We start from the raw sequence: 27003 nt of genomic DNA, 5'->3' as shown, positions 1-27003 counted from the left end.
TCATATGAGCAAGTGACCAGTATTTGAAGGGGAAAAAGTAACTATCAGCTACAGAAGATGACAGAAGACGAAGACTTCTAAAATTATGTATCTTTTGTTTTTAAGGGTTAAGGTAAATGTCATATTTTTATATGTACCTGAGAGAAACAAAGAAAACAGGTGTTTCTTTTGTGACCATCTACTGGTTTAGAATGGAGTCTGGAATGTATGAGGCCTTCTCTTTAAATTTTTTTTCATAAAAATCAGAGGTATTCCTAAAGTATCAAATGAAGGTACACCTGGACAGTGACCCAGAAGTGAAGTGTGTATTATAAAAATAGATGACTTAGATTTTATTTTATTTTATTAGTTTTTTAAATTTATTTTTTTATTGAAGTATGTTGTGTTAATTTCTACTGTATAGCAGTGCCTCAATTATACACATATATACATTATCTTTTTATATTCTTTTCCATTATGGTTTACCCCAGGATATTGAATCTAGTTCTTTGTGCTGTACAGTACGACCTTTGTGCTCTACAGTAGGATAAACATACAGAATGTTTATCCATTCTGTATGTAACAGTTTGCATCTACTAACCCTAAACTCCCAGTCCATGCCCCAGCCTAGTTGCCCTCTCCCCAACCACAAGTCTGTTCTCTATGTCTGTGAGTCTGTTTCTGTTTTGTAGATAGGTTCATCTGTGCCATAGTTTAGATTCCACATAAGTGGTATCTTATGTTATTTGCCTTTCTCTTTCTGACTTCACCTGGAATGATAATCTCTAGTTGTTTCCATGTTGCTGCAAATGGCATTATTTTGTTCTTTTTTTATGACCGGGTAGTATTCCATTGTATATATATGGACCACATATTCTTTATCCATTCATCTGTCAATGAACATTTAGGTTGTTTCCATGTCTTGGCTATTGTGAATAGTGAGCAATAAACATAAGATGCATGTATCATTTTGAATTATAGTTTTTGGCCAAGAGTGTGGTGGTTGGATCATATGGTAGATTTTATTTTTTGTTTAAGCTGTATTCTACAGATATCTTACTATAAAAACTTTTATGTATAATATAAAGGTTTTTCAACTTTTTAACCCCCCAGTCTTCATTATGCTTTTCCCACTTCCTTTTTTATTTCCTCTAAGTTGAAACAATTATATTTGATCCCTGGGATGGTGTTTGCCAGTCTCAGTTATTGTGGAATAAGGTATAGTCAGTGACTAAAAACCGCTTAAAGCTAACTTGACTTGTTACCTTGCTACCTTTCTCTTTGGTTTAAGAAAAGCACTCCTACACTTGTGGTTAACTCCTCACGCCCAGAAATTGACTCTATAAATAGATTGTTCTAGATAAAGCCAGTATGGTTTGGCCACCCAGATACTGTCGTGATCTGTCCTGGAACTGGGCTTCTATTCGGCTTCTTTGACTTTTTCTTTTTGTCATCATTAGGATGGGGACAATTTTATGGAAAGGTGAGTACAGTCAGTGCTCTTCATAAATAGGTCTTCCCACCTCTTTCCAATTGCTATCATTTCTTCCATCTGGAATATCACTTTTCCTCTTTTATTCCTACCTCTTTACATTTCACCATCATTTAAGGCACAATGCAAATACCATTACCTTAAGTTTTACTTGACGCCACCCTACCCTAATTGTGCCCTATCTCCTTTGAGTCCTTGTATCACTGTATCTCTCTTAATAATTATGTGTTATGCATTAACTGTGAAACTGTAGCACATTGGATGACTTCAAGCACAGTCAGGGAAGACTCACTAGTAGAATAAAGACTGTTATACAATATTATTGTGTGGTTCTAAGAATTAAAGCACTAATCCAATTTAAGATTTTACTTAAAAAATTAATAGTGATTCCTTAATGTCATCACATATTGTAGTCATTGTTCAAATTTCCCTTACTGGAGTTTTTGTTTTAAACAGTTTGTCTGAATTAGGATCCAAATAAGATTCATACATCATATTGGATTGATGTGTATCTCAACCCTCTTTTCTTTTTTCCTCTATGGGTTCCTTACTGTCTTTTTGTTTTTATTCCTATGCAGTTGGTTTGTTAAAGAAACCAAGCCTTTGCCCATGAGATTTCTCATAGTCTGGATTTTGCTGATTACATCCCTGTGGTTTCATGTAATATGTTCCTCTGTCCACTGTTTTTCCTGTAAATTAGTAGTTACATCTAGAAGCTTGATCCAGTTCAGACATGAATTTTCTTTTTAATGGGAAGAATACTTTGTAGGTAGAGTTGTGTACTTCCCATGTATTCTTGAACTCTCAGCCTGGCTTCTCATCCTAGCAAGCCAGTAAAATTGCTCTTACCAAGGCCACCTGTAACTTCTGCATTGTCAAATTGTATAGTCATTGCTTAGTCGTTTACCTCTTTCTATACTTGGTATTGTTACCCATTGTCTCCTTGATAACTGTTTATTTACTTGACTTTTATGACTCTGTCCCTTTCCTGCCTTTCTTAGTACTAGCTGCCTCTTTGCAGATGCTTAATTCTCTGCTGATCATATTGATAGTTATGAATTTTCACCTGGACCTGTTTTCACTCTTCTAGGTGATTTCATCCGTTTTTATTGCTGTAACTACCATCTTTAAGTTTTAAACTCACTAGAACTCTTTGATCTAACTGACTGTCCCTCTTGAGATTGTCCAATATGTACCTTGTTTTAGTCAGGAAAAAGACACATTTCTAACTTAAGCATAAAGAAGAATTTACTGGAATTCCCATGAATTCTCAGGAAGGCAGTCAAGCCATAGGAGGACAGCTGGAAGTCAGGAAAAACTAGATCCAGAGGCTCCATGTGAGGTCAGGAGTATCCTCTGTATCTCAGAAGATACTCTTTTTTTCTACAAGATGCTATTTGTGTGTTGAGTTAGTTCTCTTTTGCTGCAGATCAACTTTAATACTTATTAGTATCTTTTGAATTTTAAATCTTGATCTTCTGCCATCAGAGAGGCTGACATGATTCTTAATCTCAGATCTCAATAAAGGGACTCATTAGATTATGTGTCCACCTCTGGACCACAGCTTTGGTTACAGGGTTGCATCCTGCAGAGAAGAGGAATAAAGGACACGCTAAAACAGTTGTCCAATTCATTCATTCCATGGCTATTTAGTACACACAGAGTCCTACTTTTCTTATATATATTTAATATTTTCTTTAATATAATATCACTATATATACCAGCAAACACTCTCATCTCTGCTACGGAAATAACCCAAATCATATCTACTTACTGCATCCAGAGGTATATTGTTCTCTGAGTCCAGATTCTAAAGGTGATATTCTTTGTTAATCAGACCTAGATATGCTTTGTCACAGGTCTGAAAATTGTGGACTAAATACTAAATTTAAGCATTCCTAACATAACTGATACACAGTGATAGGGGAAAAAGACCCTGAAACTCTTAGGAGGGGAAGGGAAAGGAAGGTATCATTGTTCCCAAACTTACACCATGTCTTGCTGGACAGGTACAGTATAAGGTGAATGATAGAACCAGCAAATTACTTGGGCCTTCATTTGTTGACTTATTTCCTTGCAAGTGGAGTGAGTTCTTTGATGAGCCAAATGAAGATTTTCAGTTCTGTCCGCTAGAAAGATTTTCCTTTTCTGTTGTTTTAGGTTGAGGCTTATACTTAGAGGGCATTTGAAAGAATTTTAGGAGAGGGCAGTTCTGTTGCCTTTGCACAAGGATTGACACATTGTGGTTGGTAGGTCCAGTGCTGCCTGCTTTTGTATGGCCGGAGAGCAAAGAGTGTTTTTACATTTTTTTAAATGGTGAGAAAAAAATCAAAAGAAGAATATTTTGTGGTATATGGGAATTATAGGAAGCTCAAAATTCAGTGTCCCTGAATAAAGTTTTATCGGAGCACAGACAGCACACCCATTTGTTCATGGCTTTTGCTACTACAGTGGCAGAGTTGAGTAGTCCTAACTTTATGCCTATAAAGCCAAAAATATTTACTTTAAAAAAGTTTGTCAACTTCTGTCTTAGCAGATGAAATGGCCCTTAGTGGATATTTTAGTCTGAGGATTGCCTTAGGGTTGAGCAGTTAGTTACAAGGTCCTATTTACTGTGATGACCCTTAGGGTATTTTTTGTTTGATTGTTTGTATATGTATCTATTTGTATGTATGTATATGTGTGTTGCTGCTGCCAAGTTGCTTCAGTGGTGTCCGACTCTGTGTGACCCCATGGACTGCAGCCTACCAGGCTTCTCTGTCCATGGGATTCTCCAGGCAAGAACACTGGAGTGGGTTGCCATTTCCTTCTCCAATGTGTGAAAGTGGAAAGTGAAAGTGAAGTCACTCAGTCGTGTCTGACTCTTAGCAACCCCATGGACTGCAGCCCACCAGGCTCCTCCATCCATGGGATTTTCCGGGCAACAGTACTGGAGTGGGGTGCTATTGCCTTCTCCCATGTATACATGTAGATATATGTATATGTGCGTATACGTGTGTGTTTATACACACACACTTGCGTATATAGATAGATATTTAAATAAAACAGGTGGGGTCTGCACATTGGCCTAGCTTTAGTTAAAAATCCAAACTTTATCTGACAACTGTACCCTGAAGGTAAGATTACACTCTAGCTTCTGTTGTAACATGGTTGCTCTTAGTATATCTGCGTGAATGGGGGAGAGAATTTTGAGAACAACTGGGTATGAGTAAGCTTCTAGGACTAGAAGCTGATCAGATAGTCCCTGTAAGTGTTAATTATGTTGAATTCTACTGCTTCTCAATCTCCTCACTCCTAAATTCTGTTTTTCTTCCTCAGAGATTATACCACTATTGTTTTTCCTAGAAACCTGCAGGTTGTCCTTGATTTCTCTGTTTTACTTCTCACATCTGTCTATCCCCAAGATTCTGCCTCCATAAAATCTTTGAATCCAAACCCTTTATCTACATTATCAACACTCCTACCATTACTGTCTTAATCCATGCTTTCATTTCTTACCTGGGTTATTGCAATAGTCTTCTCATTTGTTACCTTGTAATCTACTTCATCCTGTACCAGAGTGATTATTTTTTTTTCCCTCAAATGGCAAATTCACTTCTCCTTGAACTCCTTAGTAGTGTGGCATTTTCTGTAGTATTCTAACTGGGGATTCTTGTACATTAGTGAATTTTTATGTTAACTTCTAAAGGACTGATTTATAGCCAAGTAATGGCTTGGGAGTTTAGATTTTATTTATTAGATTTTGTTTATTAACGTGTTTATGCCAAGTTATAAAGCATTATAACTAATGCTTTAAAGCATCATTATACTAATGATGCTCAGGCAGGGCAAGATGGTGAGTTAAATTGGATCATGTATATGTTAATATAAACCTGGGCTAGTAGTTAGTATTATGTTTTCACTGTGAGGTGTATCTGGTAGATCCCATCTTGTAATTAATCAATATGAAACAGTTTGTTTGCAGTATGAGTGTTTTATTCAAACTTCAGCAGTCGTTATTCTAGATACACATTTAACATAGTTTTCGTTAAGGTACATGCATGCTCAGTTGTGCCTGATTCTTTGCAACCCCATAGACTATAGCCCACCAGGCTCCTCTGTACATGGGATTATCCCTTCAAGAATGCTAGAGTGGATTGCCATGAAGGTACTAAACCACAAATGAGCAAGAAAGATGGCCAGAGTTAGCAAGTAAGGCCTCTTTAAAATTGATATTTAGGGACTACTAGCTGGTATGGTCGGAGAAGGCAATGGCAAGCCACTCCAGTACTCTTGCCTAGAAAATCCCATGGCTGCAGTCCATGGGGTTGCCACGAGTCGGATGTGACTGAGCGACTTCACTTTCACTTTTCACTTTCACGCAATGGAGAAGGAAATGGCAACCCACTCCAGTGTTTTTGTCTGGAGAATCCCAGGGACGGCAGAGCCTAATAGGCTGCTGTCTATGGGGTTGCACAGAGTTGGACACGACTGAAGCGACTTAGCAGCAGTAGCAGCAGCAGCTGGTATGGTGGAGAAGGCAATGGCACCCCACTCCAGTACTCTCGCCTGGAAAATCCCATGGACAGAGGAGCCTGGTAGGCTGTAGTCCATGGGGTCGTGAAGAGTTGGACATGACTGAGCGCCTTCACTTTCACTTTTCCCTTTCATGCATTGGAGAAGGAAATGGCAACCCACTCCAGTGTTCTTGCCTGGAGAATCCCAGGGACGGTGGAGCCTGGTGGGCTGCCGTCTATGGGGTCGCACAGAGTCGGACACGACTGAAGCGACTCAGCAGCAGTATGACATATTTATAAGCATTTTCTACACTATGTTCTTGTAGTCAAATTACAGAAATGGTTTAAAACTGTAGAAAACTGGGCATTCCCTAGCTGTCCAGTGGTTAGAACTCTGTGCCCTCATTGATGAGAGCCTGAGTTCAGTCCCTGGTAATGGAACTAAAATTCCACAAGCTCTGTGGTGCAACCAAATGGTTTAAAACTGTAGAAAACTGGGCATTCCCTGGCTGTCCAGTGGTTAGAACTCTGTGCTCTCATTGATGAGAGCCTGAGTTCAGTCCCTGGTCATGGAACTAAAATTCCACAAGCTCTGTGGTGCAACCAGATATCTCTACCTGTATATCTATATCTATCTATCTATTGTTCCATTGTTCTATCTATCTAAACTATGTTGTTTAGTTGCTATATATAGATAGATAGATATATCTATCTACTTGTATATCTGTATCTGTCTATCTATTGTTGTTTAGTTGCTATGTCTGCAACTCCATGGACTATAGCCCACAATGCTCCACTGTCCATGAGATTTCCCAGGCAAGCATATTGGAGTGGGTTGCCATTTCCTTCTCCATCTATCTGTCTGTATATCAAACTAAACCTGAGGCTACATATTTTCAGGATCGAATACATCATTGGTTTAGTTTATGTAAAATAGCATAATCTGTAACAATAGTGTTATGCAGGATGTGGGATCCTAGTTCCCCAACCAGGGATAGAACCGTGCCCCCTGAAATGGAAATGTGGAGTTCAACCACTGGACCACCAGGGAAATCCCACATTAGTGTTATTTAAAGTTGTTTTAAAGTGTTTAAAGTGTTTTAAAGTTGTTTAAAGTGTTACAGTTCCATAGAGCTATAAACAAAATTAGTTCATACCTAATTTTATATTCATACTAAATTCTTAGCATTATAATTTTTAAAAGGTCATCACTCAAGATCTGAGAGATATAATTTTCTCTGAAAAGATATCTTTATGTCTTTCAGATTTCAGAAACAAACCCAAAGGTCTAGTTTGATCCCATGTATTTCTCCAGTCTTACCTTTCATTTTCACTCCCCCCAACCCTATTATCCAACTACTCTTGATCCTGTCTCTCTTCCTTGGGTCGACAAGATGTTCTTTCTGCTCAAAACTAACCTTTCTCCCTCCCTTTTCTTTCTTCCCTTCTCTTCTCCTGCCCTCATGCCACCTTTCTGTAGTTAATCTAGCTGCAATCAAATCTTAGGAAATGATGGCTAACTTTTGTTTTTATATCTTAGCCTTAGTGCAGTGTCTGATACAACATATGCCCTGGTTAAACTACAATGTTAATGTACCTTATATATAGTATTGGTTTATACCAAAGAGACATTTTAAAATCAGAGTTATAAAGCCTTCAGAATTCCTTCTGAATTCTATTTAAATATGTTACAAGTCTGAATTAGAAAATATTTTGAAAGTACATTTACTCATCCCTTTATCAGTTGATTTTTCAAAGTAAGTATTCTTTGTACCATAATAAATAACTAATTTATACTTTGTAAGTTTATATTCCAGTGATTTAAGAGAAGTAACCTTAAATGACCTTAGCTACCTTTAAAAGTAGTATTCTTATTTACATTTAAAAAAAATTTATTTGATTGCACCAGGTCTTCGTTGCAGCATGTGGGCTTGGTTGTGGCATGCAGGCTGTAGTTCGCCGACCAGGGATGGAACAGAGGCCCCCTGCTTTGGGAGCTCAGGGTCTTAACCACTTGACCACCAGTGAAGTCTCCTTATTTACATCTTAATAGAAGGTTATTAACAAGAATTTAGGGTAATTAGGATAGGGGCTGATGTAAGTTTCTATGTTAGCATTTTTCTCTCACCTTTTTTTTTTTTTTTGAAGTATTCTAAGGCACTAAATGGGCTTCCCAGTGCTGCTGCTGCTGAGTCATTTCAGTCGTGTCCGACTCTGTGCAACCCCATAGACAGCAGCCCACCAGGATGCCCCATCCCTGGGATTCTCCAGGCAAGAACACCGGAGTGGGTTGCCATCTCCCTCTCCAATGCATGAAAGTGAAGTCGCTCAGTCGTGTCTGACCCTCAGCGACCCCATGGACTGAAGCCTTCCAGGCTCCTTCATCCATGGGATTTTCCAGGCAAGAGTAATGGAGTGGGGTGCCACTGCCTTCTCCCCCAGTGCCGCCAGTAGTATAGAACCCACCTGCCAATGCAGGAGATGTAAGAGACACAGGTTCGATCCCTGGGTCCAGAAGATCCCCTGGAGGAGGGCATGGCAACCCTCTTTAGTATTCTTGCCTGGAGAATCTCCACGGATAGAGGAGCATGGTGGGCTGCAGTCCATGAGGTCGCAAAGAGTCGGACATGAATGACTCGACAGCACGCAGGCAAAGCACTAAAATATATTTCAGGAAATTCAGATACTTTTTTACCACTTGCAACCTACTCCAGTACTCTTGCCTGGAAAATTCCATGGACTGAGAGGCTCCTCAGAGCCTGGTAGGCTACAGTCCATGGGGTCACAAAGAGTCAGACACGACTGAGCGACTTCACTTTACTTTGGAAATAAGCAAGTGAAGATGAAATTGACTAGAAAGAATTCCTTTTTAGTGTTAATTCTAAAGAACCTTTGCTATGTAATGCTTTTTAACTTTTGCTTAATTTGCTAGATGCATTTTTAAGTAATAAAACTTTTATTTAGCCTTTTGGACCCGTGTTATTTTCTCTTGGCTTCCTCAGGTCCTATAAATGAAAGCAGTCTTGCAGTACTTTTTGAGCTGATCATTTCTTTCTGAGTGTTGTTACTGAAACAGTTTTCATACCATCTCAGTTTGCCAAGTATGATGCTGAGAGTTTATAGTCTAGCACTTATATTTGGTGAACATTTGAGAGTACAGGGTTTAAGTAAAAATAGAAATTAATCATTTCTATACTTGTGTTTCTTTTGTTTTTTCTTTTAGAGAAATTGCTTTAAAAACAACAGAATTCATTTAGTATCAATAGTAATGATTTATTGGGTTTATAATGTATTGAATGTGGGAAAAAGAAAACCTACTATCTTATTGTTGTGAAATGTAAGCAGGTCTTAAGGAATGGGAGACTATGTGGGTAAAAAAAGATGGGCGACATGTGAAACACAACTTTCAGTGAGTACTCTCACTGCCTCTTTGACTCTTGAGGCTGTAAGACTTTAGTGTTACCTTTATAAAATTCATCAAGTGTTTTGAGTATATATCTGTTGTATGCCAGCCATTACGTTAAGTGCTAGAGAGGAGAGAGGGGAAGTTAAATCATATCTTTAGTTCTTTCTGTCTAGAAGCTTATAACATGGAGATGAGTAGAGAAAGCAGGTAGAAAAATAACGATAATGTCAGGCAAGTGTTAGTGCCAAATGAAATAAAAAGAAATGTTTCGGGAAGTAAATGAGTTTAGTTCCCAGAGGATTCTTAGAGACCTTCTTGGAGGAAGGGTGCTGTGTGATAAACTTTCAAATGGATGTATTTGGAAATGGAGAGAAGGAAGGACATTATATGTACAGGGACTAGTTTGAGCAGAGACCTGGATCTGAATATGTGTAGGTTATTTTCGGGCTCAGATAAGTACTGAAGTCTTTATAAAAGTAGATAGAAATTGGACTTTGGACAGCTTTGCAACCTGAGATATGATTGTTAGATTTCCATGGAGAGGAGAGTTATTAATGACTTTTAAGTAGAAAATGTCTTAATTAGATCTGTTTTATAAAGTTGTAAAGATAATTATTGGTTCATATGTTACATAAGTTTCCAATAAGATACCTTTGCAGGTTTTAGATATTTGTATGCTTTCAAAGTAAGAAACTGAGTCAAAAGATTTTCTTCTTTATAAAGAGATTTCTGAAATTTGACTTTTAACTATTCTTTCCACCCATTTGTTTATCTTTAAAGATAAAGGTGGACTTCTCATTTTGATTTGTTTATATGCTTTTAGAGTGGTAGCACAGTTTTTTGAGATAAATGCAAACGAATTAAGTTTGGTTTAAACATTTCTCAAGTATTAGTAAATGCCCAAGAAGTATAATTTTATTTCGTTATGTTTTTAAAACAGCTTCAGGGCATGTAACCATGCAGGATTACTTACTAAGGGAAGCAGGAGCATTTAGTTTTAGTACTGAGAGAAACATCTAAAGAGAGGCAGCTGGCTACAAATAATATGAATACTCATATTCTAATGCTTACACTTAAGTGTGAGCATACTTGTGTATGTAATAAGCATTTCTGCTCTTCAATTAAGATTTTAAATTGTCTAATATTTTAAAAAGAGCAACTCAGTTTATCAGTAATCAGTTTGGCAAATAGTGTTTGAAATTGGATACTGCTTAATAACATAATAAACCTTGTGATACTGTTTGATTTCTAAGGTGAGGAAGTATCATTAAAGTATCAGAGTTGTATATATAGCTTAACACATTAGTAAAGAAATATATTTCAGTTCTTGTCAATCTCAAATCATTAAATGCAAATGTTAAGAATCTACTAAGTTAAAATGTGTTGCAGAATAGTGTCTGATTTTAGTGTGATATAAAGTACTAATTGTTTCAATTTTGAAATGTTAGTATTTTTAAAAATTATTTTTTTGGCTGCATCAGTCATGTCTTAGTTGGGGCACCCAGGGCCTTCTTTGCATCATGTAGGATCTTTTGTTACGGTGCACAAACTCTCGCTGTGGCGTGTGAACTCAGTAGTTGCGGTGCTCTGTCCTAGTTGTGCCAAGGCATGTGGGATCTTAGTTACCTGACCAGGGATTGAACCTGCATCCACTACACAGCATGGTGGATTCTTAACCACTGGACCACCAGGAAAGTCCCAAAATAATAGTATTTTGTGGTATTAGGTAAAGGATATCATGATCTCAAGATATTATCTCCTAATAAATGAGATAATCACTCCTTTTTAATCAGGTTGTAAAGTTCAGCTTACTTATTTGGTTGTCTGCTAGGTTATGTTCAGGTATGTGATGCTGGAAAACACATTCACAGATTATTGTCTAGTGGAAGAGGAAATACTAATGAACATCAAAATAAGTTTATACTTAATTGTGATCAGGTACTCTGAAGAATTATCTGCATGAATTTCCTTAAGCTGGAAGGAGTACCACAAGTTCAAGAAACGCGAAAACAGCCCTTGGTGGGAGCTGGGAGGGGAGGGTGTCAGGATATAAAATGAATCTGATGAGGTAGATAGGCAGGAGTCACATCAGGAGAAAGTCAAGTCCTGGCTTTGCAGGCCAATGTTAAGTACCTTAAAGTTTATCCTACAGGTGGAAAGCTTACTACAAGTTTTTAATCAGGGTTTGAGTGACATAATCTGATTTGTGTTTTAAAAAGATCACTTTGACTGCTGTATAAAATATGGATTAGAGAGAGAAGAAAAAAACTAGGAGTCCCAATTAGAAGGCCCTAGCATTTGTCCAAGTCAGAGATAAAATGATGGCTTGTTTGAACAGTGGCAGTAGAGGAGGAAGTGAACTGATAAATACAAGATATATTTTGGAGGCTATGATTATGGATTGGATGTGGAGAGAGGTTGAAGGGAGGATTCAGCAAGAGCAGTTTGTTGGTAGAATGAGGATCACTGGAGCAGGAGTTGTTGAAGTGAAGGGAAAAGAGATCAAGAAATCAGTTTTGGATGTACTGAGATTGATATTCCTCAGACAAAGAACATGATCAAACAGGTCCCTAAATTTGTGGTTCTCTATCTCAGAAGAGAAAGGTGTGATGTGGAGCATATCTTGGTATTTGTAGTGTAGGCATATACTTGGTATTTTAAGCCATGAGAATGTAGGGGAAGAATGTAAACTTAATCAGAGACTAAATAAGACCCACGACTGAGTGCAGAGGAGCACCACTTTTTAAGAGGTCTGGTAGATAGAACGGAAGAACCTGATGCTAGGAAACTGGGAGATTATAGAGGCCAAAAGTATGTTAAGGAGCCATTAGTGGCTGAGTATGTGGAATGGTAGGTCAACTAAAATGATAGAGTGTCTGTTGAATTTAGCAACTTGCAAATGAGTGTGATCTTGGCAAAGGAGTGGAATGTGGGAAGCTGGAAACAGAATGTTGCAAGGTTGGAAACAGAATGTTGCATGGTGATTGGATACATTTTGGAAAGCAGTTTGTGTGTATCAGTTAAAATAGGAGATGCTCATTGCCTGAAACCTAGCAATTCCACTTGTAGATATGGGTTCCAGAAAAACTCACTCAGTCATTGGTACAAAGAGAAGTGTATAAAAATGATCATTACACCATTGTTTGTAATGGCAGAAAAAGAGGAAACAAATCTGGAGAGTGTATAACACAGTAGTGGAAATAAATGAACTACAGCCACATGAGTCAGGATGGATTAACTTCAACATAATGTTGAAAATTTAAAAGGCTCAGAGTCTTTATAGAGTGTACCATTTTTAAAGGTTGAAAAATATGCATAACAATTCAGGGTCTTATTTAAGGATTCATACATATATAGTAAAAATACAAAGAAATTTATGAGAAAAAGATTAACACCAAAATCAGAATAGTGGCTGTCAGGAAGGGAGCACAGGAGATGTGATCCAGGAGGGGTACACAGTAGCATTCATTGGCAATGCTGTGTTTCCCAGGCAGCTGATAACCCAGGTATTCACTATATTGCTCCGAATACCTTTTGGGTAACTTAAATGAAACAAATGGTTGCAGAGAAAATGGAGAATCACCAAGAGTCCTTCCCGTGGAGGAGAATAGAGGAGAGGTAGAATGGTCGCTTGAGAGATCTATAGGATCAGGAAAGACTTTCTTTTTTTTAAAGAACAATATGTTTGAATGATGATAAAAAGGATTAATTAAAGAGAGAAAAGTTGAAGTTGCTGTAGAAAAGTCAATTACTGATAAAAGTCCAGAAGAAGATAGCAAAATGGGCATAATTGTTCTTTGATAGATGCTTTTTCTTTTTTAGCCAGAGGAAAGAAGAAAATGGATGCAGTGCTGATAGTTTGAAAGTTGATGGTTGATTGATGAGATTTCTCTCTGATCTTTAATCTTTTTAATCTTTGTTCAGTAAGACAAGGTCATTTGTGGAATGGAAGTTAGGAGGAAGAGTCATAGAGCTCCATGAAAATTCTTGTGAGGAATAGGAAAGAGCATTTGTCAGAGAAAAATAGTAAAATTTCTGGGAAGCTTTGAGGGCCTAGTTGAAAATGATTTATGAAACATTATTATGAAAAGTTAGATGATATGTAAAGATATAATAAAGAAAGAAAAAATGGTATGGAATTGTCTTTGCCTTCCTTTTTTTTTTTTTTTACTATGTTATTTTTATTTTTTGGCCGTGTGGCATGGCATGTGGGATCTTAGTTCCCCAGTCAGGCATCTACCCTTCCCCCCACATTGGAAGCACAGAGCCCTAACCACTGGAACACCAGAGAAGTCCCTTTACTAGTTAGTTTAAACCTGAAAGCTATAGAAGTCTCTTCAGGGGAAAGGTCCTTTCATGCAAAATTCTATTTTGGTACCTAATTTTTTTTTTTTTTTTTTTAATGTGTGCTTGGAAGTTAAGCCCAGCTTAGTTTTAATTTTTAAATTGAAGGATAATTCCTTTAGAGAATTTTGTTTTCTGTCAACCATCAATATGAATCAGCCATAGGTATACCTATTTCCCTTCCCTCTTGAACCTCCCTTCCATCTCCCTCCCCATCCCAGGTACCTGATGTTTTGTTATTGTTGGCTTTGATCTCCACAGGTGTACAACCTGTTTCCCTTGCTTGTAGGAAATGACCTCTTCAGACTCTCTTTGGGTGGAGAAATCCTGTCAAATGAGGCAAGAGGAATTTCTATACCAATGAGGCTTTTTGCTTTAACATAAAGTTACAGTTTAATAGCAGTTGTAATAAACTGGATTCTGAAATAATTGAAATCTTAGCTCAATTCTCTTTTGACTTTTGAAGTGTAAATAATTTAATTGATAATAGACACTAGTTTAAAAAAAAAAACATTGTAACATGCCAGACACTAGTTCTGAACATTTGAAAAAGGCAACTTAAAGGTCACATTTTACTCATTCAACCATTTTTGAGGTTTTAAATTTTAAAAGGTTATAAAACTACATGTTTTTATTTAAAAAATTATAGGTGATGAATTTCTGGTTCACTGGGAATGCACCCTTTTTTGAACTATGATTACTATATTTTCTTATTGTGGTTTTATATATATATATATATATATAGTGAAATTTATTTTAGTAATTTTAAATGTATAGCTCAGTGGCATTATGTACATTTACAGTGTATCTTGAACAGAAGCTCCATACCCATTGAATGATAATTCCCTATTCCGTTATGCCCAGTGTCTTGCAACCACCATTCTGCTTTCTGTCAGTTTGCCTTTTTTACATACCTCATGTAAGTGACTGGCTTATTTCACTTAGCCTTGATATCCTCAAGCTTCATTCATGTTGTAGCATGTGTCAGAATTCCTTTCCTTTTTAAGGCTAAATTATATTTCTTTGTATGTGTATACCACATTTTGTTTGTCCATTCATCTGTTGGTGAGCACTCGGGTTGCTTCCACCTCTTGACTTCTGTGGATAATGCTGCTATGAACATGGGGTGTACAAATACCTATTTTGAGTCCCTGCTTTCAGTTCTTTTGGCTGTATATGTAAGCGTATGATTGCTGGATCATATGGTAATTCTATATTATGAGCAACAAACTTTGCCACAGCAGCTGCACCATTTTACATTTTCACCAGCACTGCTCAGGGTTCTAATTTCTTCATATTCTTGCCAGCATTTTTTAAACAAGATTTTAAAATGTTGATAATAGCCATCCTAATAGGTGTGATGTTGTATCTCTTAGTTTTGATTTCCATTTCCCTAAAGACTGATGATGTTATAGATCACTTCATGTGTTTATTGGCTATTTGTATATTTTCTTTGGAGAAAAGCTTGTTCAAGTCCTTTCCCCATTTTTTGATTGAGTCGTCTTGGCATTTTTGTGGAAAATCTGTTACAAATGTGAAGTATTGATATATTTCCAGACTCCTGGTTCTCTTTTGAGGTTTCTAGTAAATTTTGAAATTGAGAAGTGTGTGTCTTCCAACTTTCTTCTTTTGCAAGATTGTTTTGACTATTCTGGAACTCTTGAATTTGCATGTGAATTTTAGTATCATCTCATCAATTTCTGTAAAGAAGTCAGCTGGGATATTAATAGGGACTCTGTAGAATCTGTGGATCAATTAAAGGAGTATCTTCATCTTAATAAATTCTCAAATCCATGAATAAGATTGTTCCCATTTTTTTTAGATCTTCTTTAATTTCTTTAATGTTTTGTAGTTTTCAGAGTTTGAATTTTGCTGTTCTCTTGTTAATTTTTTTCTAAGTATTTTGTGTGTGTGTGTGTGATATTGTAAATGGAATTGTTTTCTTAATTTCATTTTTGGTTTGTTTATTGTACTTTATAGAAGTAGAATTCATTTTTTTCTGTATATTGATCTTATGTCATACAACTTTGTTGAGCTCATTTATTAGCTCTCACAGATATTTTGTGGATTCTTTATGGTTTTCTACATATAATATCATTATTCTACTTTTCCTTTCCAGTTCAGAGCCTTTTACTTCTGTTTCTTGCCTGATTGACTTGACTAGAACCTCTTTACAGTATGGATTAGAAGTGGTGAAAGGACATCCTTGTCTTGTTCTTTTCTTGATCTTAAGGGGAAAGCATTCAGTCTCTCACTATTAAATATGATAGCTCCATTTTCCTTGTAGATATACCTTGTTAGCTTTAGGAAATTTCCTTCTGTTCCTAGTTTGTTGAGTGGTTTTGTCAAGAAGAGATGTTACAACTTGTCAGATGCATTTTCTACATCCGTTGAGATGGTCATCTGGTTTTTGTCCTGTATTCTATTGTTAGGATGTGTTACTTTAACTGATTTTTGGATGTTAGGCCAGTCTTGCATTCTTCAGTTGGTCATGGTGTATAATCCTTTTAATATTGCTGGATTTGGTTTGTTAGTATTTTGGGGGGGACTTTTTGTGTAAATATAAGGTTTGTATTGATCTGTAGAATTTTATTTTTTTTTTTAGGTAAGAAATGGATTTACTCAGATTCAGAGAGAAGCACACTCCACAGACAGAGTGTGAGCCATCTCATAGGGCGAGTACAGCAACCTGATCTGTAGATTTTTTTTCTTGCGATGTCTTCGTCTGGTTTTCATATCAGGGTAATATTACCTTTACAAAATGAATTAGAAGTAGTTTCCTCCTTCCTTTTTTGGGGAAGAGTTTGTGAAGGATTGGTATTAATTCCGGAGAAGGCAATGGCACCCCACTCTAGTACTCTTGCCTGGAAAATCCCATGGATGGAGGAGCCTGGTAGGCTGTAGTCCTTGGGGTCGCTAAGAGTCGGACATGACTGAGCGACTTCCCTTTCACTTTTCACTTTCATCCATTGGAGAAGGAAATGACAACCCACTCCAGTGTTCTTGCCTGGAGAATCCCAGGGACTAGGGAGCCTGGTGGGCTTCCGTCTATGGGGTCGCACAGAGTCGGACGGACACGACTGAAGCGACTTAGCAGCAGCAGCAGTGTTAATTCTTTAAGCATTCGTTAGAATTTACCAATGAAGTCATTCAGTTTTGCACTTTTATTTATAAGAGTTTTTTTGACTGCTAATTCAGCCTCTTGTTATGGGTCTTTTCTGGCTTCCTTTTATTTCTTGACTTATGTGATCTGGTGTCTTTTCAGGAATTTTGTCCATTCCATTTAGATTACCTACTTTGTTTGCATACAGTTTTTCATTGTATTCCTTTGTAATCTTTTATTTCTGTAAGGTTGGTAATATTGTCCCCTCTTCATTTTTGCTTTCAGTAATTTTAATTCTCTTTCTTTTTTCTTGGTCATTGTTTACTAAAGGTTTTTCAACATTCTTGGTCTTTTTAAAGAACTAGTTTTTGGTTTTGCTAATTTTCTCTATTATTTTTCTATTATGTATTTTATTTCCACGCTAATTTTCATTCATTTCCTCCCTCCTGCTTTCATTTGGTTTAGTTTACTTTTAATTCTTTTTAGTTTTTTATTTATTTATTGTTTTAGTTTTTTAAGATTCGTTTAAAATCTTTCTCTTTGCTTAATATCAGTGTTTATAATTACACATTTTCCTTCAGCACAGCTTTAGCTGCATCTCATAAGTTTTGGTTTGGAGTTGTGGTTTTATTAATATCTCAGAGTTTCCTTCTTAGGACTTCTTCCTTCTTTGACCAACTGGTTATTTAGGATTATATTGTTTATAATTTCCATACATTTGTGAATTTCTCAGTTTTCCTTCTGCCCTTGATTTCTGATTTCATCCCATCGTGATCCAATAACATACTTTGTATGATTTCAGTCCTTTCAGATTTATTTAGATTTGTTTTATGGCCTAATGTACAGTCTGTCGGAGAATGTTCTGTGTGCACTGGAGGAGAATGTGTATTCTGCTTTCGTTGAGCGTTCTATACCTGTTAGACCTAGTTGAATTATTACAGTGTTGTTCAAGTCAATGTATCAAAACCTGAGAGACTGTTAATATTTGTTCTACTCATATCCTTTATCTCTTGAATAACACCAGATTATTATGTTTTTTAATTTAAATTTTTTTATTTTAATTGGAGAATAATTACTTTACAATATTGTATTGGTTTTGCTATACATCAACATGAATCCGCCACGGGGGTACACGTGCTCCCCATCCTGAACCCCCCCTCCCACCTCCCTTCCCGTACCATCCCTCTGGGTCATCCCAGTGCACCAGCCCCAAGCATCCTGTGTCGTGCATCGAACCTGGACTGGAGATTCGTTTCTTATATGGTATTATACATGTCTCAATGTCATTCTCCCAAATCATCCCCCCCCCCGCCCCACAGAGTCCAAAAGACTGTTCTGTACATCTGTGTCTCTTTTGCTGTCTCGCAATCCAAGGGATGGTGGAGCCTGGTGGGCTGCCGTCTATGGGGTCACACAAAGTCGGACATGACTGAAGCGACTTAGCATAGCATAGCATACAGGGTTATCGTTACCGTCTTTCTAAATTCCATATATATGCGTTAGTATACTGTATTGATGTTTTTCTTTCTGGCTTACTTTACTCTGTATAATAGGCTCCAGTTTCATCCACTTCATTGGAACTGATTCAAATGTATTCTTTTTAATGGCTGAGTAATACTCCATTGTGTATATGTACCACAGCTTTCTTATCCATTCATCTGCTGATGGACATCTAGGTTGCTTCCATGTCCTGGCTATTATAAACAGTGCTGCGATGAACATTGGGGTACATGTGTCTCTTTCAATTCTAACACCAGATTATTTTAATGTTGTGAGACCTCAGTTGTTTCTCATAGGGAAACGAGCAGTTGAGGCAGAAAGTTGGGATCCTCAATTCTTTAAAGGAACACACTGGTCTGAAACTTGTTAATAATGCCATAAAGATACAGGAAGAGTTGACAAAGATTTCTTCATTGTGTTTTCAAAAACAGCTTTATTGAGGAATAATTTGCATTCCATAAACTCACTTGTTTTTAAGTGTACAATTAGTGATTCTTAATCGGTTTATGAGTGTGCAGCTATCACCACAATTTAATTGCTGAACATTTCCATTACCCTAAAAAGATACGTTGTGTCTGTTTACAGTCACTCTTTATTCTTTGTTTTACCCTTTATTCTGTTTTTTAGAGGGAGGGGGAGGGGGGCTGCACACCAAGTGGCTTGTAGGATCTTAGTTCCCTGACCAGGGATCAAACCTGGGGCCTTGGCAGTGAGAGTGCCAAGTCCTAACCTGGACTGTGTTAAATACTCTGCTGCTGCTGCTAAGTCACTTCAGTCGTGTCCGACTCTGTGCGACCCCATAGACAGCAGCCCATCAGGCTCCCCTATCCCTGGGATTCTCCAGGCAAGAACACTGGAATGGGTTGCCATTTCCTTCTCCAATGCATGAAAGTGAAAAGTGAAAGTGAAGTCGCTCAGTCGTGTCCGACTCTTCGCAACCCCATGGACTGCAGCCCACCAGGCTCCTCCATCCATGGGATTTTCCAGGCGAGAATACTGGAGTGGGGTGCTATCACCTTCTCTGGTTAAATACTCTGGACCATGTTAAATACCACTGGACTGTATTAAATACTTGTATAGTGTTAAATATTCAAATACATTGTGTATATGTACCACAGCTTTCTTATCCATTCATCTGCTGATGGACATCTAGGTTGCTTCCATGTCCTGGCTATTATAAACAGTGCTGCGATGAACAATGGGGTACACATGTAGTTCTCACGGGTACACAAATAGTTCTCACATCTAATTCTTACCATCCAATTAGTTTGGACGTTTTTTAAAGGACAGAAGTGAGATTTATGTAGATTACTTACCTAAATCATATGTCTAGTGTGTTATATAATCACAGCTAAATATCAAGTATCCAGTTCCACTATAAAGACAGTTTCACTTGGACATAGCTGCTAGTAGTGGGTGGATAAGACTTAAATAACTGCAATGAGTAGCAGCTATTAAAGGGCTATAAAAGCCAGCCCTTTCCTTTATTGAGTACCCTAGTCCCATGTAGTCCATAGTATAGTTCACTTTTAGTCTCTCGTTACAGGTAACTGAAAAGTAAAGATACAGATAGCACATAGTCTGTATTAAAAATACTTAAAATTATTTATTTAGATTGATTATAGTTACTCCATTGACATAAAGAATGGAAAACTCCAGAGAGGTTGAACAAATGTGGATCAAGGTGAAAGTCAAAAAGACAGAAAGAAATCAAGAGACTTGGAGAGAGTATTGACAAATTTTCAAAAACTGCAGTGTGAGGTTTGCATTTTAGATTGAGGAGAGTGTAGGCCTGCCTGCAGAGTTTGGAAGTAGTCCTGAAGGAGGAGCCAGAAAACTTGAAGAGGTGGTCAGTAGAGTAGGATGCAGTTTAGCATAAGGTTTAATCCTAACCTCATATTTCTCAGCTAAAATGTAGAACAGATTGGAAAAGCATGGTTATTATGTAATCAAGACTATCACTTTAATAGGAAAATGGACAAAAGATATAAATATGCAGTTCATAGAGGAAGAAATATGAAATATGAATGGCTAAGCAGCTCATGAAAAAGATGTACAGTCTTAACTATCAGAGAAATTGAGTAGAATGCAGCTATGAGCTTTCAAGATCAAGGACCATCTAGGAGTCATTCTTTATTTTTTCCCTGGCTTCTCGAACAGTGCCTAGAAGTAGCAGACAGGTTCCTGTATTTTTTGGATAAATAAAACAAGTAACATTGGAACATTCTTTTTTTTAAATTTTTTAGGTGATTCAATTAAAAAAGACTCATAATGCCTGGATTGAAAACGGCATGGTTAAAGGGCAGTGTCACACTCTTATTAGTAGTCTGTCAATTAAAACAGTCTTTTTGAAAAGCAGTTTAGTGGTATACATTAAAGTGGTATAGCATATATCCTTTGACTTAGCAATTTCACATGGAGAAATTTATCTGAAATGAAAACAGTGTGCACACCATGTACAATCATTATAATGTTTGTCATACAGAATTCCAGATACAACCTCTTCAGGGGCTTTCTGGTTAAATGAATACTATGCAGGCAATAAAAGAATGAAAATTCATGAATATTGTTATGGAACTATGTTCATTACTTCTTAAATGAAGTAAGAATTGTATGTGTAATAATTTTCACCTTTACTCTATGTGACTCCTTGGAATATGATTTATTTCAGGGAAGTAAAACTATTGGTGACTTTACTTTCTACTTTATAGTGATCATATTAGAGTTTGGGGGCCAAGAGTGAGTATTACTTGTGTAATTGGAAAAACAGACCCATCAAGGTTATCTTTTTTGAAAAAGGAACCTTTTTACACTGTTTATGGGAATGTAAATTGGTATAGCCACTATGGAGAACAGTATGGAGGTTCCTTAAAAACCTAAAATAAGAGTTACTATATGATGCAGCAGTCCCACTCCGGAGCATGTATCTGGAGAAAACTATGATTCAAAGAGATACATGCACCCCGTTGTTCATAGCAACACTATTTACAGTCACCAAGACATGGAAGCAACCTGTGTCCATCAACAAATGAACAGATAAAGGTGATGTGATATATATACACAATAGTATATTACTTAGCCATAGAAAATAATGAAATAATGCCATTTGCAGCCACATGGATGGACCTCGAGATTATCATACTAAGTAAAGTAAATCAGAGAAAGACAAATGTTGTATGATAGTGCTTATATGTGGAATCTAAAAGAAAAATATACAAAGAACTTATTTACAAAACAGAAATAGATTTAAAGACATAGAAAACAGTTACCAGAGGGGAAAGAAGGGAGGGATAAATTAGGAGTTTGGGTTTAAAATATACGAACTACTGTATATAAAATAGATAACCAGCAAGGACCTACTATATAGCACAGGGAACTGTAGTCAGTATCTTGTAATGACCTATAATAGAAAGGAATCCAAATATATATATGTCTATAACTAAATCACTTTCCTGTATACCTGCAACTAAAACAGTGTTGTAAACAACTATATTTTACTAAAAAAAATTTCTTTAAAGGTTTGTCTTTTTTGGAAAATACATAGGTGGAAGACTATTCCCTATTAACATTTGCAGTAATGGCCAAAATATTTACTGAGGGATAAGAAAGATGATTTAACTAAATAGGGAGACATGTTTCATATTATGCATGAAAACTGGATATTCAGATTTTCAGTTTTCTTGTGTTTAGCTTATGAGAATGGTGGTGGGCATGTTTTCCTATTAGTTGAGTTAGTTGTATTTCTGTATACTCAGCACTTAACAATTCTGCTTCCAGGTTTAAGCTAAAGAAATAATGAGGCTGTCAATCATATGGCATACATTGTGTTGCACCTACTTTTCCTTACATAACAGCATTTATGGAAATTCCCCAGGTTAATTGGAAATTATCTACTTCATTTGCTTTAATAAATCATGGTTTATTTAACCATCTCTTTGTTCTCGGACATTCGATTATTTTAAATTGTTTTACCACTAAAAACAGTGCTGCAGTGAACATCTTTGTAGCCTATAGCTGTGCTTTTAATTCTGTGGAATACAGTCCCACAAGTGAGGCTACTGGGCTGAAAGGTTTGTTTTTATTCTGGCTGAGTTTGAAATGTCTTCACCATTTTAATAACTGTCATTTTAGAAAAGTACATGGCTCTTAATTGTTATTAAATAAAACATTTTATTATTGAATTGGGCTTTTTAAACTATTAAAATCCCACATGTTTTGGGATTTATTTCTTGCCTCTGGTTTACTGATCAATTTTTTCATTTCTTTACCATGCTATTTTGATAATGGTAATGGATTATAAGTTTTAATCTAGTATGGCAGGTTATTCTTGTTCTCCCCAATACTAAGTATATAATAGACGCTTGTTGCATATTAACTTAATAGCACACTTAATAATACTAAATTTTGCTTTAGATAAATTTTGGATGTTCATTTACTTTTATTGAACCGAAGCTTGCCCTGTGGATATTGTCCCCTTCTTACAAGTAATAAGTGCAATTTTTTTCTGAAATGTGATAAATCATGACACACAGGAGTTGAGGAGAACTGGAAATCAGAGTGGATTTGGAGGTGCACCTTAGTCATGAGAGAAATACTGTAAGCCCTAGAGGAGAAGTAGTTTGATGGTAGTCCCAAGACTGAAAAATGTTGGAAAGCACCCATCATGCTCTAACATTTTAATCACTCTTAACCTTTCATATTTTATTTTTTTTAAATCTCAAACGTAAGAAAAGTATAATACAGATCTCTATACCCTTCACCTAGATTAACATTTTTACTGTTAACAGTTACTGCTGCTACTCCTACTCTTCCTTCTCCTCTTCCTGACTCTTTCCTTTACCTCTGTCTTTCCCTCCTTCCTTTATCCATCCCTCTCTCTCTTGTCTCTCCCCCCAACCCCACATACGATACTTTCTATAGACATACTATCTATACATACTTGGTGTAGATTCCAACCATTTGAGAGTTGGCAAACATAACATTGGAGAAGGAAATGGCAACCCACTCCAGTGTTCTTGCCTGGAGAATCCCAGGGACGGGGGAGCCTGGTGGGCTTTCGTCTCTGGGGTCGCAGAGTCGGACACGACTGAAGCGACTTAGCAGCAGCAAACATAACATTTCGCCTGTATGTTGTATATGTCCTAAGTAAGAATCAAGGATTTTCTCCTACATAATGAAATAGAATTATCACAGTTGAGGGACTTAACATTGCTATGTTATCTGAAATATCATCCATAAAAACAGAACTACCATATGATCCAGCAAACAAAAGAAAACAAAAACACTTGAGATATATGCACCCTTATGTTAGTTGTGGGATTATTTGCAATAGCCAGGATATGGAAGCAGCCGGAGTTCCATTGGTAGATGAATGGATAAAGAAGATGTGATATATGAATATGTATAATGGAAAATTACTCAGCCATCACAAAGAATGAAATCTTTCCATTTGCAACAATATGGATGGACTTAGAAGATATTATCCTAAAAAGTTAAATAAGTCCAACAAAGACAAATACTACATGATTTCACTTATATGTGAAATCTTTAAAAAAAAAATAAAAAAGAGCAAGCACAATAAAACAGAAACAGAGAACATACATACATTCATACAGAGAACAAACAGATGGTTGCTGGGGGGAGGGGTTGAGGTTGAAGGAAAGAAACAGGTGAGGATGATGAAGAGGTACAAACTCCAGTTAGGAAGTAAATGAATCAAAGGTTTGAAATGTACAGTGTGAGGAATATGGTCAGTAACTATATATTATCTTTGTATGGTGAGGTATCTTACTAGATTCGTAAATGTATAGAGGTAAAACAGGTTGTATAACAGGAACTAACATAGTGTTGCAGATCAATTACACTTTAGAAACAAACTCAGAAAGGGCAGAGTTAAGATTTGTGGTTACCAGAGATGGGGGATCAGGGTCAGGGGAATTGGATGAAGGCAGTCAAAAGGTACCAACTTCCAGTTATAAGGATAAGTGCTAGGGAGGTGCTGGACAATACAATTTAATAAAATTAACAGTGTTGTATGTTTTACTTAACAGTTGAGAATCAGTCATTGAGTTCTCATCAAAAATGATGTTTTTCTATTTCTTTAATTTTGCATCTGTATAAGATTATGAATGTTCACTAAACTTACTGTGATGATGACTTTATGATACGTATCAAACCATTATGCTGTTAACTTTTCAAGTGCTGTGTATTATATCTCAATAAATTAACTAGAAGAAAAAATTTGTAATTGGTATATCAACTTTAAGTACTGGATAGGTACTTAAACAATTTACCTTAAGTAATTAAAAATTTTAGAAGAAGAACCTTCTTTCTACTTGCTAATTTTCTTTTAGAAATTATTTTATCTAGTAGAATGGTTGTGATATAGCAGTTTTTTATTTTTTACTGAATTCTGTTTCAGTATAGTAGTTGCAAATATAGGAGGAATATAGTTTGGGCTGTACAACAGAGATATACTTCAAATTGAGTCATTTGAATTTCATATTAATTTTAGGTCAGCTCAAGTGGAATTATTGGAATTCTGCTTTGGGGAAAACTTTATTTTAGGCAGAGATACTGATATTGGAAGACACAGAAGGAAAAAAATAGAACCAGTGTATTAGATGTGAAAATAAGTCAAATCAGAAATAAACCTAGAGAATAAGAACTGAAACTGGGATATTAGTTCTTATTAGCAATCATTTAATTTCATCATGAGTTTCTTGGCAGTTTTGTTAAAAGAGGAAATATTCAGTGTGATGACTTCTACTGTTTAAGAAAACAAAGTTTTTTTATTATTGAATTATAGGAGGAATTTTATTGTGGGAATCATCCATTTTTGCAGTAAACTTTCACATGTTTCTTGCATGATTATGTTAGTGCTGTTAATTTTAATACATAAAATTAAATCATAATTTAAATAAGGCATGTCTGTTGTTTTCTGATTGTTCAAGAATTTGGGGGTGGGGACTGCTCTGGGTCTCCATTGTGTTGAGTGGGCTTTCTCTAGTTGTACACAGGCTTCTTGTGGTGGGTGAGCTTCTCTAGTTGGGGCACATGGGCTTAGTTAGTTGCCCTGCTGTATGGGATCTTAGTTCCCCAACCAGGGATTGAACCCGCTCCCCTTGCAGTGGAAGGTTAGAGTCTTAACCACCGGATCACTGGAGAAGTCACTGAGCTTTCAAGAATTAAACTTAGGAAATTAGAGGAAATTGGTAGTTAATGCAGATATGGACACAAGTTCATGTGTTGTGGCACTATAGCTCTAGAGGTCTATTTGAAGTTTGATAGTGATACACAGTTATTAGTTGGCACAAGTATGCTAGGGGATAATAAATGTTCTTTCATTTTAATTTCTGAATACCAAAGTGTAGATGTTTTATGGTGTTTATTAAAGAAAGAATCAAATACTTTTTGTGGTTCTGATGGGAGACCAAAGAAAGCACACACTATTCCCATAACCTCAAAATAGTTTATATTCTTTTCTAAGTTTATTAGAAACTTGTACATAAAAGAAGGAACTTGAATATACATTTGGATACCTGGAACACATTTTTAAACACTAAGTTGCTCTATTTGAATGACAGTAAATTGCAAATCAGGAAGTTTTATATTTAAATGTTTATTTGTGCTTATAAAAGTCCTCAAGAATTGGTTTTGCTGTCCATTCTCATTTTACAATTATAGTTTCTACCAGTCTTGATTGACTTTAATTTTCTCATTTAATTTGATTTCTGAATCTTATCATAAGGCTGGAAATACTCCACTGTGTAACCTGGTCTTTCTGTCTGGCCTCCAGCAGAACTTTCAAAGCAAAACAAAGCATAACTAGGACAGATGATTAAATGTCTCCACGGAAGAGTGTGTTGCAGAGTCCCTGATAATCCCTTGTCCCAGGATTAGACAACAGTTTTCATTGTTATCTATTAACCAAAAATCCCTCTGATATAAACTATTTTCCTTGGTTTCTTGTTAGTGAAAACAGAGCATACTGTCATGATTATAGAAATGACACCCTCATTTACCCCTTCTCCCAAAAGACTTTTTCTGTAAAATTTCAACTACTGTTACTAACCCAAGTTAATTGTAGATTCTGCTGCTGAAAGCCTCAGTTTTGGCATTTATTGAGGTGTTAATTGAAATATTAATGTATTTAGAGCAGAAATGTCGTTTTTTAGGGAATCTAGAGCAACAGCAAAGCTGAGATCAAACTGCCATAAGGATGGACACCAAGGAAGCTGTGTTTGGGACAAAAAGAAATCAAGATAAGGTAGATGGAAAGTAGAGAAAAGCATTGGACCCTGGGGGGAGGGGGTGGTAGGTAGGAGTGGGTTGTATGCTTCTAATGACAAAGAATAGTTAGATTTCTGAAGAAGAAGCCACAGAAGGCTTATAGGAAATAACTAAGAATTATGGGTTTAAGTACTACTTTCCCTCTGAATACGTAAGTTTTAGCTGACTTTTAGCTAGCAGAAAACTTAAAAAATTGATAAGGCTAAGTGTTTAAATGGGGTGGATCCTAACTAATATCCTGGGCCAGTGTTTCCTGTCTGGATAGTTGTGGGAAGACACTGTTTTTAGTAGACAACGTGAACATGAAGTTGCTCAGTCGTGTCCGACTCTTTGTGACCCCATGGACTGTAGCCTACCAGGCTCCTCCACCCATGGGATTTTCCAGGCCAGA

General features: G+C 36.6%; 1 protein-coding gene across 4 annotated transcripts in view; it reads left to right on the top strand.

Annotated features, from left to right (window-relative positions):
- The window catches only part of AFF4 (ALF transcription elongation factor 4), an 85131-nt gene that overhangs the window by 2342 nt on the left and 55786 nt on the right, over positions 1–27003 (top strand). For 2 of the 4 annotated variants that reach the window (XM_086411551.1, XM_086411548.1), the window contains exon 2: positions 26498–26589. The exons of the other annotated variants lie outside the window; for them this stretch is intronic. The gene's annotated coding sequence lies outside the window, so the exon portion shown is untranslated. The remainder of the gene's footprint in view (positions 1–26497; positions 26590–27003) is intronic. 4 annotated transcript variants of the gene reach the window in all.

Source organism: Bos grunniens, chromosome 7 (assembly GCF_055505025.1).
Source record: "Bos grunniens cultivar Pamir isolate PY7600 chromosome 7, Bosgru_T2T1.0, whole genome shotgun sequence".
Taxonomy (NCBI): domain Eukaryota; kingdom Metazoa; phylum Chordata; class Mammalia; order Artiodactyla; family Bovidae; genus Bos; species Bos grunniens.
This window is presented reverse-complemented; position numbering and strand designations above follow the sequence as displayed.